At 45.0% G+C, this 13,900-nt stretch overlaps 3 pseudogenes; all 3 read left to right on the top strand.

Moving 5' to 3' along the window:
- Positions 1-6,285: 6,285 nt before the first annotated feature.
- Positions 6,286-6,404, top strand: LOC143937020 (5S ribosomal RNA; annotated as a pseudogene).
- Positions 6,405-9,934: 3,530 nt separating this feature from the next.
- On the top strand, positions 9,935-10,053 carry LOC143937481 (5S ribosomal RNA; annotated as a pseudogene).
- A 322-nt stretch (positions 10,054-10,375) lies between these two features.
- LOC143937663 (5S ribosomal RNA) lies at positions 10,376-10,494 on the top strand (annotated as a pseudogene).
- Positions 10,495-13,900: the final 3,406 nt, after the last annotated feature.

Here is a 13,900-nt window from a genome sequence, read left to right as displayed (position 1 = left end):
TGCAGTCGAAATGAGATCGGAAGCGTTAGTTGTAGTAGCTCCAAAATGACTGAGAAATCATTTCATTACTCTAAATGTAAAAGTTATCCCGGTAGCACTGAGTGGACTGATATTAGATGAGTGATCGTTGTAGTACAAATTCAGTTTCCTATAGCAGAGAGATACCAGCTAAATGTGAGACGAGCAATTAAACTGTTCACGGTAGCATTGCATTACTCTTAATATGTGCAGCGTGTAAAGAAGCAATAAGATGGTTTTGTATTATCCTAAAATTAGCAGTATACGTAATAAAAGTGAGTAGGTAACCTGGATTTAGACATAGCAAACTCTATAATCTAATTTAGCAAAATTAGAAAAGATAATATTGAGAGAGTATATACAGGTCGAGTTTAAGTGGAAATACACAAAATATCTAGCTTACCTTTACATTGTTCAATAGAGCGTTGCAAAGAAATACCAAGGCAGAATGTCGGAATAGCAATTAGATGAGATGATTGCTGTAATCATGAAATATCAGCAACGCCTAGGTTAATATCGGATGAGAAAGTATAATAACTGGCAAAGTATGACATGGCAAAGAGACAAATTGCATTAGAGATGTGAGATGGACATGAAATGTCAATCCCCATTGGTTACTTACATGTAAACGCGGCTACATACAGCAAAGTGTGAGCTAAGCAGCTAAAGGGTATTTAAGAGTAAATTGACGTAGCTTGAAAATTCCAACGTGTAAATCGTTCCATTAATTATGTTACGCACGAAGACGGCTTACACTGACTGTTTTCCGTTTCCACTGGTCATCGGCATAATGTATCAGTAACCATGAACATTAATAATGATAGACAGCTTACATTAGGATGTATGCATGATGTGAATGTAAAATGAATGTAAAATAGTTGCATTATGTGTTATTAATGTATTGCTATGCTTTGCTACTGCAACCACTTCTCAATCAAGTAAACCGTCCCACTGCTTTTCTCACATTTTGCCGCTGTTAAAAAATGTGTTGCAAGTGTTATGTGTTACAAATGGTTATCAGTGTGACAGTTAATGTGGAGAAGAAGTAATACACAAAATAGAGTCAGAAAGAGAATCCTATTGCATAGAGGTAGCGAGATATGGTTGCATTAATCTTAATGTGCAGTGTGTAAAAGGTTTTAAAAAGATGGTTTTGTGTGACTTTTGCTTTAACGTAAAATTAGCTGTAGACATTATAACTTGTTACAATGATTTAGAGATAGTAATCTCTATAAAATAATAATAATAAGTATAGCAAAACAAATTAGGAAAATTCTGAGGCAGTATGTATAGGTCGAGATATAGTGAATACACAAAAGGGATCAAGGGATCAAAGTCAAGGGATAAATGCAAAGGTACTCTATTTAACAGTAAATTGACGTAGCTTGCAAATTCCAACGTGTAAATCGTTCCATTCATTTTGCTGCTCAAGAAGACGGCTTACACTGACTGTTTTCCGTTTCCACTGGAAAGAGAATCCTATTGCATAGAGGTAGCGAGAGATGGTTGCATTACTCTTAATGTGTAAAGGTTTTAAAAAGATGGTTTTGTGTGAATTTTGCTTTAACGTAAAATTAGCTGTGGACATTATAACTATGGTTAGGTTTACAATGATTTAGAGTTAGTAATCTCTATGATATAATAATAATAAGTATAGCAAAACAAATTAGGAAAATATTGAGGCAGTATATATAGGTCGAGATAAAGTGAATACACAAAAGGGATCAAGGGATAGTTGCAAAGTCAAGGGATAAATGCAAAGGTACTCTATTTAATAGTAAATTGACGTAGCTTGCAAATTCTAACGTGTAAATCGTTCCATTAATTTTGTTACGCACGAAGACGGCTTACACTGACTGTTTTCCGTTTCCAATGGAAAGAGAATCCTATTGCATAGAGGTAGCGAGAGATGGTTGCATATGGCAGAAAGACGGCTTACACTGCTTTTCTCACATTTTGCTGCGGTAAAAAGAAATGTTTTGTCACTGTGTTTTAACTGTGACAGATAAGGTGGAGAAAAAGAAGTAATACAGAAAATAGAGTCAAAACGTGGAAACGTTTATTTGTCATGACAGCTGATACTGGTTGAGCAATAAAACTGTTTTATTAAGATGTAAGACTAGTTTTATTCTCTACATGTAGGCTTTTAACCGAGTTGTATAATATAGGCGACCAATAGGACATTTAAATGGCTTAATATTGTAGGGAGGAAGTATCGCTGTTCAAAGGTAAGAGATTGAAAGCTTAGCTTGAAAATGGCCGAGAAATAGTTGCGTTAGTCTAAATTTAAAGGATATGCCGGTACCAATGAGAAAGCTTATTGATTGACTAGTTGATCTTTGCATTACACAATCCTATTATTATTATTATTATTATTATTAAGATCATAGTGCAGAGAGATACTCAGTTAATGTCAGAGATACTCGGTCAATGTCAGAAAAGCAATAAAACTGTTTACATCGTTAGAGAGCGATGGTTACATTACTCTTAGTATGTGCAGCATGTCTGGTAGCAAAAAGCGGTAGAAGTGAATAGATTTAAGCGGATTTTGAGATAGTACTCTCCATTTCTAATAAGAAATAAAGAAAAATAAGTCAGGATGGTGTGTCAGGACTGTCACATACTCAAGGTCCCGGTACAAATATGAAAAATAGAGCAAAAGAGTACATGGTTTATTTTGATGTATGATAGTTTTATTGCATGCTTGATGTGGATGATTAAAATCGTGTAGTGATCTATATTTAGCATAAGAATGAAAAGGCATAACATGGCAATGAGACAAACTCCATTAGAGATGTGAGCTAGATGAAATGATGAAATGTCTCTGTATAGCCCAGATTGTCTTCTGTTATCACTTAGCCTACCCTCTAAATTCACTAGCCTCTCTATATACACCAGCATGTTTACACTAGCCGGTCTTCTGCATACAATAGCCTGTCTTCGATATACACTAGCCTATGTTCTGAATACACTAGCCCGTCTTCTGTATGCCCTAGCCTGTCTTCTGTATACATTAGTCTCTCTGTATAAACTAGCATCTCTGTATACCCCAAACTGTCTTCTGTAAAAACTTGTCTCTCTTTATAGCCTGTCTAGCCTTTCTTCTGTACACACTAGCTTCTCTGTATACACTAACCAGGCTTCTATATACAATAGCTTCACTCTATGCACTAGCCTCTCTGTATAATCTAGCCTCTCTATATACCCTCTCTCTATATATAGTGTTCTGCATCTCCGTAGTGGTAGCCTCTCCGTAGAAGCCAGCCTTTATTCTGTATTCACTAGCCTTTCTTCTGTATGCTGTAGTCTTTTATATATACTAGCTTCTCTGTACACCCTTGCATCTCTGTAATACACGAAACCCTCTGTATACCACAGCCTGTCTTCTGTATACACTAGACTGTAAACACTAGCTAGAATACACCAGCCTGTCTTCTGTACCCACTAGAATCTCTGTATACACTACCCAGTCTTCTGTATACACTGTCAGCTTGGATGTATACCCAAGCCTGTCTTCTGTATACACTAGTCTCTCTATATGCACTGTCCTATCTGTATACACTCGACTCTCTCTATACACTAACCTCTCTATATACACTAACATCTTTGTATATACTAGCCTCTCTTTAAATTAGCCTCTCTGTGTACCCCAGCCTCATTGTTTACTCTAGCATCTCTGTATACTCAAGCCTATCTGCATTCACTAGCCTGTATTCACTAGCCTTATATATACTAGCTTCCTGCTTCTCTGTACACCCTTGCATCTCTGTACACTAGACTCTCTGAATACACTAAACCCTCAGTATACCACAGCCTGTCTTCTGTATACATTAGACTGTAAAAACTAGCTAGAATACACCAGCCTGTCTTCTTTACCCAATAGACTCTCTGTATGCACTACCCAGTCTTCTGTATACACTGTCAGCTTTGATGTATACCCAAGCCTGTCTTCTGTATACACTAGTTTCTCTATATGCACTGTCCTTTCTGTATACTCTCGACCCTCTCCTTTATACCCTCTCCTTTATACACTCTATATACACTAACATCTTTGTATATACTAGCCTCTCTTTAAATTAGCCTCACTGTTTACTCTAGCATCTCTGTATACTCAAGCCTATCTACATACACGAGTCTTCTGTATTGTGTATTAACTAGCCTTTCTTCTGTATGCTGTAGTCTTCTATATATACCAGCTTCTCTGTACACCCTTGCATCTCTGTAAACACTGTGTAAACTAGCCAGTCTTATGTATACACTCGCCGACTGTATACACTAGACTCTCTGAATACACTAAACTCTCTGTATACCACAGCCTGTCTTCTGTATACACTAGACTGTAAAAACTAGCTAGAATACACCAGCCTGTCTTCTGTACCCACTAGACTCTCTGTATACACTACCCAGTCTTCTGTATAGAATGTCAGCTTTCATGTATACCCTTTCTGTATACACTAGCTTCTCTATATGCACTGTCCTTTCTGTATACACTCGACTCTCTCTATACACTAACCTCTCTATATACACTAACATCTTTGTATTTGTCTTTAAACTAGCCTCTCTGTGTACCCCAGCCTCACTGTTTACTCTAGCATCTCTGTATACTCAAGCCTATCTACATACACGAAACCTGTATTCTGTATTCACTAGCCTTTCTTCTGTATGCTGTAGTCTTCTATATATACCAGCTTCTCTGTACACCCTAGCACTGTAACAGTACTAGGTTCCTGTATTACAGAAACAGAACACCAGCAATAAGGTGTATACTGTGCAGGAGGCACACAACACCGACTCTAACTTCTGCACTGCAGATGCATGTATTGCAGAAATTGAACACCAGTAATAAAGGGTAGCTTCAGGTGTGTACTGTGCAGGAGGCACATAACACCCATTGTAACAGTGCTAGGTTCCCAAGCAGTAAAGACACTGTCCCTGCCTATCGTCCTCTTTCCCTGACCACCGCAACACACTATACAAGGCCGCCATGCTGGCGGCCTTATATAGTGTGGGGTGTGTACTAAACCCCCCTGAGCTATAATTGGCCGCAGGAATCCTGCCTGTGGTGAATTGTGGCTCTCCTCACACAGGATGTCACATCTGTTCTTATTATATAGAACCTATTATGCTCCTCGTAAACTTTTTCAGTTTGGCCAAACGGCCGGACGCAAGTTGCCCCCGGTGCGGGAACATGGGGGGAGACATGATGCACATGTTTTGGAGATGCCCGAAGTTGATCCGCTACTGGACAGAGGTGACAGGAACCATTGATCGGGTGGTTGGAACCTCCACCATGATGGAGGCAAAGTATTGTCTCCTGGGATTAGTTGAAGGAGTTGGAAACCCGGGAAGTAGCCAGATGGCAGTTCTGAGATGCCTATTTCAGGCAAGGAAACTGATTGCCCAACCCTGCTTAGCCTCCAATGTTGGCAATGACTTGGTTTTTTTCGCTTGTTTCCCAAGATGACCATGTTGGCGTTTGTCAAGATGGTTGAGAGTGCCCGAAGAGATCGCCTATGGCCCCATCACCTTGAAAGTGCCTGATCTTGTCTGATCTCGGAGGCTAAGCATTGTCGGGCCTGATTACCAACTGGGAATACCAGGTGCCGTAGCATTCTTTTTATGTTGTTGGCGTTGACATGCTTTTTTTTTTCCGCTTGTTTCCCAAGGTGATCATCTTGGCATTTGTCAAGAGGGCTGAGAGAGCCCAAAGAAATCTCCTACGGCCACATCCCCCTGAAAGCGCCCGATCTCATCTGATCTCAGAGGCTAAGCAGGGTCCGGCCTGGATAGTACTTTGACCTGTTTTTCTTTCGCTTGTTTCCCAAGGTGACCATTTTAGCATCAGTCAAGAGTTTTGAGTATGTCCCAAAGCGTTCGCCTGAGGTCACATCACCCTGAAAGCGCCCGATCTCAGAGGCTAAGCAGGGTCTGGGTCAGATGGGAGACCGCCAGGGTCTATGTTGTTGGCGTTGACCTTTTTTTTTTCACTTGTTTCCCAAGATAACCATCTTGGTATTTGTCAAGAGGGTTGAGAGTGTCTAAATAGAACACCTATGGCCACATCACCCTGAAAGTGCACAATCTCATCTGATCTCGGAGGCCTAGCAGTGTACGGCCTGGTTAATACCTGTATGGGAGACCATCTGTGAATACCAGGTGCCGTAGGCTTCTTTTTATGTTGTTGGCATTTACCTGTTTATTTTCACTTGTTTCCCAAGGTGACCATCTTGGTGTTTAACAAGAGGGTTGAGAGTGCCCAAAGAGATCACCTACGGCCCCATCACCCTGAAAGCGCCCAATCTCATCTGATCTCAGAGGCTAAACAGTGTCGGGCCTGGTTAGTACCTGAATGGGAGACCGCCTGGAAATACCAGGTGCCATAGACTTCTTTTTTTGTTGTTGGCTTTGAACTGTTTTTTTCGCTTGTTTCTCAAGGCGACCATCTTGGCGTTTGTCAAGAGGGTTGGCCGTGTCTTGAAGAGAACGCTTACGGCCACATCACACTGAAAGCACCTGATCTCGTCTGATTTCAGAGGCTTAGCAGCATCAGGCCTGGTTAGTACCTGGATGGGAGACTGCCTGGGAAGACCAGGTTACATAGAAGGATCTGGTCTGGTAGTGTCTTGATTGGGAGATCGCCTGGGAATACCGGATGCTGTAGGATTCTTTTTATGTTGTTGGCTTTGACCTGTTTTTTTTCCCTTTTTTCCCAAGGTGACCATCTTGGCATTTGTCAAGAGGGTTAAGAGTGCACAAAGAAATTGCCTACGGGCACAACACCCTGAAAGCGCCCAATCTCGGTTGGTCTCAGAGGCTAAGCAGGGTTGGGCCTGGTTTGTACCTGGATGGGAGACCGCCTGGGTTTTCCAAATGCTGCAGGCTTCTTTTTATGTTGTTGGCATTGACTTGTTTTTTTTTGTTTGTTTCCCAAGGTGACCATCTTGGCGTTTGTCAAGAGGGTTGAGCGTGCATTTGATCTCAGAGGCTAAGCAGGGTTGGGACCTGGTTAGTACCGGGATGGGAGACCGCCTGGGATTTCTCGATGCCATAGGCTTTTTTTTTAAGTTGTTGGCATTGACTTATTTTTTTTTTTTGTTTTATTCTTTTATTAAGTATAAGTAGAACAATATAAATATAACAGTCAACCATACAGCATGACCCAGGGTCACAATTACATGCTAACAAAAAATAGGCAGCCAAATAACTCTGGGTTCTCAAAGGGGAGTCCTACAGTTTCATGCAGAAAATAGAGAAACCCCACCTCCGACATGTAGTACAGTATAACTAGTGCAACTCCGTTCGGACAAATGTAATCATGGAGAACAACTGGGACCACAGCGAGCCAGCTTATCATGACCTACGTGAACCAGAGCAAAATATGAGCCGGTCATGTCCAGAACCCTGGGGTTCTTCTGGGTCCCGAAGGCTAGTAAGGAGACAAGGCATAGTCAAAAGGGAGGACGGGGGAAGAAGAGAGTGCAAAGACGGAGAGAGAGGAGGTGGGGGGATGGCGACGGGGAAAAAAAGAAAAATAAAGACAAAAAGGAGGGGGGGAATGCCACCCAGGGCAGACATGGCCTACGTAGGTAAACATTAGATGTTCAGTCGTTTTCTGGGACGGAGGCACTGCTCACCTCCCGAATGTAGTCTCGAGTACCAGTAAAATACGTCCAGGGCCTCCATGTAACACTAAATGCCTCTTCAGTGTTGTGAAGGGTGGCGGTCAATTCTTCCATCCGGAGAATATGATTGACTTTGGAATACCACAGCACCTTGGATGGGGGCTGAGGCTGCCTCCACAGTGCGGGAATGCAGGCCCGGGCGGCATTCAGGAGTTGCATCGTGAGGGTTTTTTTGTATTTTCGAACAGGCTGTTCGGTCAAGTGTAGAAGGCACGCTACTGGGAACCCAAAAGTTCCTCAAGGTCGGGCATGCCCAGAAAAGGTGTCCCATGGTCCCCATATCTGAATTTCACCTCCAACAAACATCCGGGATCGATCTATCCATTTTATTCAGAAGGTATGGGACTCTATACCAGCGTGAGACTATCTTGTATCTTGATATTGGTTTGCGATGGAAGCTTTATGTACTAAGGTCAGGATCTTCCCTATCTGTTGTGGGGTAAATGTGATGCCTAAGTCCCTCTCCCATTTGTGGATAAATGGTGGGGGTCGACTCCTCCTCCTGACTACTCAATAGGTTGTACAGGAGGGAGAGGGTGTGTCGCACAGGTTCCCTTTTGTGACAGATGGATTTATAGGGTGTCAGGTCTCTAGGAGTGTAGGGGGCCCTTTGTATGGCCAGAAGAAAGTGACGAAGTTGATAAGCACTAAACAAGTCAAGCGGAGGGTCAGAAAGCTCGGCGACAGTTTACGTGGTCGGGAGCCCTCCCGTGGGCCACACCTCTCCCAGACGCTGTTTCCCCACCACTGTCAACTGTCGCAGTTTCTTGTTGGTAAATCCCGATGGGAAGTCTGGATTACCTATAACCGGAGTCATTGGTGATGGCAGGGGAGCAATGTGTGTGCAGCGGAACAACCTCCGCACAACAGCCAACGTAGCTCCCACTACGGGGTGACGTCTGAGGTCTTTTGGTAGGGAGGACAGGAGCCATGGGGAGGTCAATAGGGGAATGGATCCATCCTCAATCTCCATCTCCACCCACTGCTTGTGTGGGCCATTACAATGCCAATCAACGACTCTCGCTAGCAGAGTCACTCTGTAGTATTGTCTGAGATCTGGGAGACCCAGACCCCCCTTGTCCTTTGGTCTGGCAAGCAATTGCAAACGGGCTCTGGGCGGTTTGCGCGCCCAAATAAAGTCCCGGAGCAGCACCTGCAGTTGTCTGAAAAAAATTGGGGGTAACCGGATCGGTAATGTCTGGAACATGTATAAGATCCGAGGGAGGGCCATCATTTTGAATGCATTACAGCGCCCGAACCAGGTCAGTGTTAAAGCATTCCAGTTTCCCAAATCAGATTTCAGTCTATCCAGGAGAGGGACAAAATTAAGCAGGTACAATTGCGCTAAATCCGCTGCGATGTCAACGCCCAGTTAACGTATAGATTTTTCAGCCCAGTAGAATGGAAAAGAGGAGCGGAGCCTCTTGGCCTCACCATCGGGAACCGATATATTCAATACATATAGGCTGTCGTGTCGCTGTAGAGACGCAAGTATTTTGGGAAGCAAAATGTGTGGATTGGAGACGGAAAAAATTAGATCGTCAGCGTACGCCGCAATTTTGTGGTGTGCCGAGGGTTTGGATATGCCAGTAATATTCGGGTCATTCCGAACGTGACACATAAGTGGTTCCAGTGTCAGAATTAAAATTAGGGGAGACAGAGGGCACCCCTGCCTCGTCCCATTAGTGATGGGGAAAGAGTCCGAGCACCACTCGGTCACCCGTACCGCTGCTGATGGCGTGGAGTAAAGCGACATTACCCAGCTCATCATGTTGGGGCCAAGACCTATATGTTCCAGGGTGGCCTGCATAAAGTGCCAGGCCACCCTGTCAAAGGCCTTCTCCGTGTCCGTTGACAACATAAGCAAGGGCCTTCCCTGTACATGCGCCGCATGGATTAAATTGAGGACTCGGGCCGTATTGTCTCTAGCTTCCGACTTATTTTTATTTTTTTGCTTGTTTCCCAAGGTGACTATCTTGGCGTTTGTCAAGAGGGTTGAAAGTGCCTGAAGAGATTGCCTACGGGCACATCACCCTGAAAGCACCCGATCTCGTTTGATGTTGGAGGCTAATAGAGTCGGGCCTTGTTAGTACCTGGATGGGAGACCGCCTGGGAATACCAGGTGTCGTAGACTTCTTTTTATGTTGTTGGCGTTGACCTGTTTTTTTTTCGCTTATTTCCCAAAGTGACCATCTTGGTGTTTGTCAAGAGGGTTGAGAGTGCCTGAAGAGATTGCCTATGGCCACATCACTCTGAAAGCACCCAATCTCGTCTGATCTTGGAGGCTAAGAAGAGTCGGGCCTGGTTAGTACCTGGATGGGAGACCACCTGGGATTACCAGTTATTGTAGGCTTCTTTTTATGTTGTTGGCGTTGATTCGTTTTTTTTTTTTTGCTTGTTTCCCAAGGTGACCATCTTGGCATTTGTCAAGAGGGTTGAGAGTGCCCAAAGAGATCGCTTACAGCAGCATCACCCTGAAAGAGCCCTATCTCTTCTCTTTTCTGAGGCTAAGAAGGGTTGGGCCTTGTTAGTACCTGGATGGGAGATGGCGTTGGAATACCAGGTGCCGTATTCTTCTTTTTATGTTGTTGACATTGACCTGTTTTTTTTTCACTTGTTTCCCAAGGTGACCATCTTGGCATTTGTCAAGAGGGTTGAGAGTGCCCGAAGAGATCACCTACGACCCCATCACCCTGAAAGCGCCCAATCTCGTCTGATCTCGGATGCTAAACAGTGTCGGGCCTGGTTAGTACCTGGATGGGAGACCGCCTGGGAATACCAGGTGCCATAGGCTTCTGTTTTTTTTGTTTTTTTATTTAGTAGTATGCGACATACAATGCAAAGGCAACTTCACAGAATGTGTGATACAAATAGTTACAAACAAACGATCATATTGCATGGATATCAGAGCCAATGGTAAGAAGTCTGAGGAGAATAGCACGTGTACAGCTTTACGGTCATATCAAGATGAGATTAAAGCTCCATCTCGTTGGGATCCTCTACCACTTAAAATATTATTGATACTAGCCCTGCTACCCTCGAAGAGTTTAGATATCCATAGATAGGGGAAGAGTATTGTGTAGTAGTCAAATGGGGTCGGAACATACCATTTTCTTTTCCCTTTTTTGAGTTAAGAAGGGAAATAGTAGAACTGAAAGGAGGGAGAAGGGGAAAGAGAAGATTGGGGAAGGAAATGGCAGAAAGGGAAAAGAAGGGGTAAGGGGGTGTCGTGGGTAGAGTGGATAGTGTGGGGTCCCCTCCCAGGGAGCAAGAGACGCCCTCGGCTCACCAGTTCATCAGCTGTCCAACGTTTGGAACAGCGATCTCCAACGATCACCATGAGCTTACTATGTCTCGCGGAGGTATTCTTACGAAAAGCGAAACTGGGTCCAGTAGAACCATCTGTTCCCATGCTCCTCCGTTTTATCCCTCATTGTGGCAGTCAGGTCTTCCATTCGTTCAATATCATTTACCCTTGCGAACCACTGGGTCACCATTGGAGCAGATTGCTCTTTCCACTGACTTGGGATGCAGGCCCTAGCTGCATTGAGGAGATGTTTAAGTAAGGACTTATGATAACGCTTTCTCGACATAGGAGTTAGATTGAGAAGAACTGCTGCGGGATCATTGGCTAAGGAAATGTCTGTGAACTTGTGGATGAGTCTCAGGACAGGCTGCAAGAATGTTTGTAATTGAGGGCATTCCCAGAAAATGTGGAGAATGGTGCCAGTCTGTTGCCCACAGTGACAGCAGCGGTCAGATTGACCGGGGAGTATTTTGGCCAACACCACCGGTGTACGATACCAGCGTGTGATCAGCTTATATGAGATCTCCTGATATTTACTGCAGAGTGACGACTTATGGGCGAAAAAGAGTATTCTGTCCTTCTGTGGTTTGGAGAATGTAGTTTGTAAGTCCCTTTTCCATTTAGCTAGGAAGGGTGGATCCGTTGAGGATTGTGCGTCTGTCAGGATTTGGTAGGACCTAGAGAGGGAACCACGAATTGGGCCATCATCCAGGCAAAGTTCCTCGAAGGGGTGGAATTGTCTAGAGAAGAACGAATGGTTAGGTAGTGATCCGAGGAAATGGATTAGCTGTCTAGCTCTCCAGCTATCTAATGCAACAGGTACTTGCTCTAGCAGTATGGTCCCCACGGGAATCAAGCCCGTGGGTCCAAAAATAGGGCTGCTCTCAGAAGCCCTTTCGAGGCTTGCCTGGTAAAGGCCTGGTCAGACAGGCCCGGAGGGAATCTAGGATGTCCAATAATTGGGGTCATAGGAGAAGGGAAGTTAGTCAGGTGGGAAAGGTGAAAAAAACTATCCATCTCGGCGAGCGAGGGGCCAATTAACGGGTGAGTAGTCACACAGGGCTCCAATGGCCTCCCCGCCCAAGGCAGACCAGCCAGTGGAACCCGCGCCATCTCCTGCTCTAGCTTGACCCATAGCTTCAGTTCCCCATGCCGGTGTCTTATCACATATGGTCCCCCATCGGATAGTGTCCGCTGTGTACTGCGCATGCGCAGTACACAGCAACACAGATTCCGAAAATTGCGGAGCATGAACGGCGCCTGCGCACTGAGTCCAGGTTCTATCCCCACTATCCAAGTGGACATAGAGTAAGAATATAAAAGAGGCGAGCGCAGCGAGGCCGAGCCCGAAGCGTGGCGAGCAAAGCTCGCCTGCGAGGGACCCTCTAATATTCACAACCCTGTGTCCGCTTGGATGGTGGGGCTACCACCTCCACTCACCGCGCAGGCGCCGTTCAGCTTCGGAGATTTTCCGAAGCTTCGTCTGCTCCGTACTGCGTATGCGCAGTACGGCGCGGACACTATATCATGGCCGGACAGTATATGGCAGAACACCGGCACCAGTCAACCACCGGTGTCATGTGCGTCGCTGTGTAATATAGAGCAGGGTCCGGGAAGCCATTTCCTCCCCGCAATTTCGGTCGCAATAGCATTGTCCTACCAATACGCTTATGTTTTCCGCGCCAGAGGAACTTGATAAAGATTGAGCGAACCGCATGAAAGAAAGTCTGGGGTATTTTGATAGGTAAGGCTTGTAGTAGATACAGAAGTCGTGGCATCGCGTTCATCTTCAACACATTACAGCGTCCGAACCATGACAGAGCTAGTGGGTCCCATCTTTTAAGGTCCGCTGTAAGCCCATAGGCTTCTTTTTATGTTGTTTTTTGCTTGTTTCTCAAGGCGACCATCTTGGCGTTTGTCAAGAGGGTTGGGCGTGTCTTGAAGAGAACGCTTACGGCCACATCAACCTGAAAGCACCCGATGTCATCTGATTTCAGAGGCTAAGCAGCGTCAGGCCTGGTTAGTACCTGGATGGGAGACTCCCTGGGAAGACCAGGTGCCATAGAAGGATCTGGTCTGGTCTGGTTAGTGTCTTTTTTTTTTTTTTATTCTTTATTTACGGATTGCAGGTAATACAGAGACAAACTGTAAAAGACATAGATCCCTCAGTTTTCCAGGTTAACAAAAATACATAGTTAATACTTCGTGGGGGACCGGGGGAAACCTAACAACTTATGTCAGCAGCAGCCCCAGCCGTGGCTAGGCCACCACATTATCCCACTCTAATGATCTGGCACCCCAGTGTCTACTTATAAACCAGGGCAGTCCGCGGGGCGATCCCCCTCAAGGCCCAGATTGAGGGGCCTCTAACATCGGTCACCTTCATTCTATTGGTCAAAGAGCTCAGCCGGGACCACCCCGAGGGCCGCCAACCCCTGGCTGGGAAATCGAGGGAACAAAACGAAAAGATCCTTGCAATCACCATGTATTTTAATTATACTTGGGAGTTAGGGGGTAGGGAAAGAGGGGGGAGCAAATGGGCAGGAGAAGGGGATGGGGGGCTCCAAGACAACCAACGACAACCAACGAGCAGTGTGCTCTTCCTCCCTGTCGCCTAACGCTGATGTGAGCTGTTCCATACGGTAGATGTCGCAAACTCTTGCAAACCAGTGAGACACCAGTGGAGCGGCCTGCTGTTTCCACATGCTAGGTATACATGCCCTGGCCCCACTCAGAAGATGTTTTAAGAGAGATTTATGGTACTTCTTGCTCGAGAGTGGGGTCAGATTGAGGAAGATCGCAGCTGGGTTGTTCTGGAGATCAAAAGCCGTGAGGTCATAAATGATATTGAGAACCTGTCTCCAGAAATGGGCCAGTTGAGGGCATTCCCAGA

This window comes from Lithobates pipiens, unplaced genomic scaffold, assembly GCF_037356315.1.
Source record: "Lithobates pipiens isolate NorthernLeopardFrog02 unplaced genomic scaffold, aLitPip1_a1.2 Scaffold_28, whole genome shotgun sequence".
NCBI lineage: Eukaryota > Metazoa > Chordata > Amphibia > Anura > Ranidae > Lithobates > Lithobates pipiens.
Note: the sequence above shows the minus strand (reverse complement) of the source record. Positions and strands in the feature narration are given on the sequence as shown.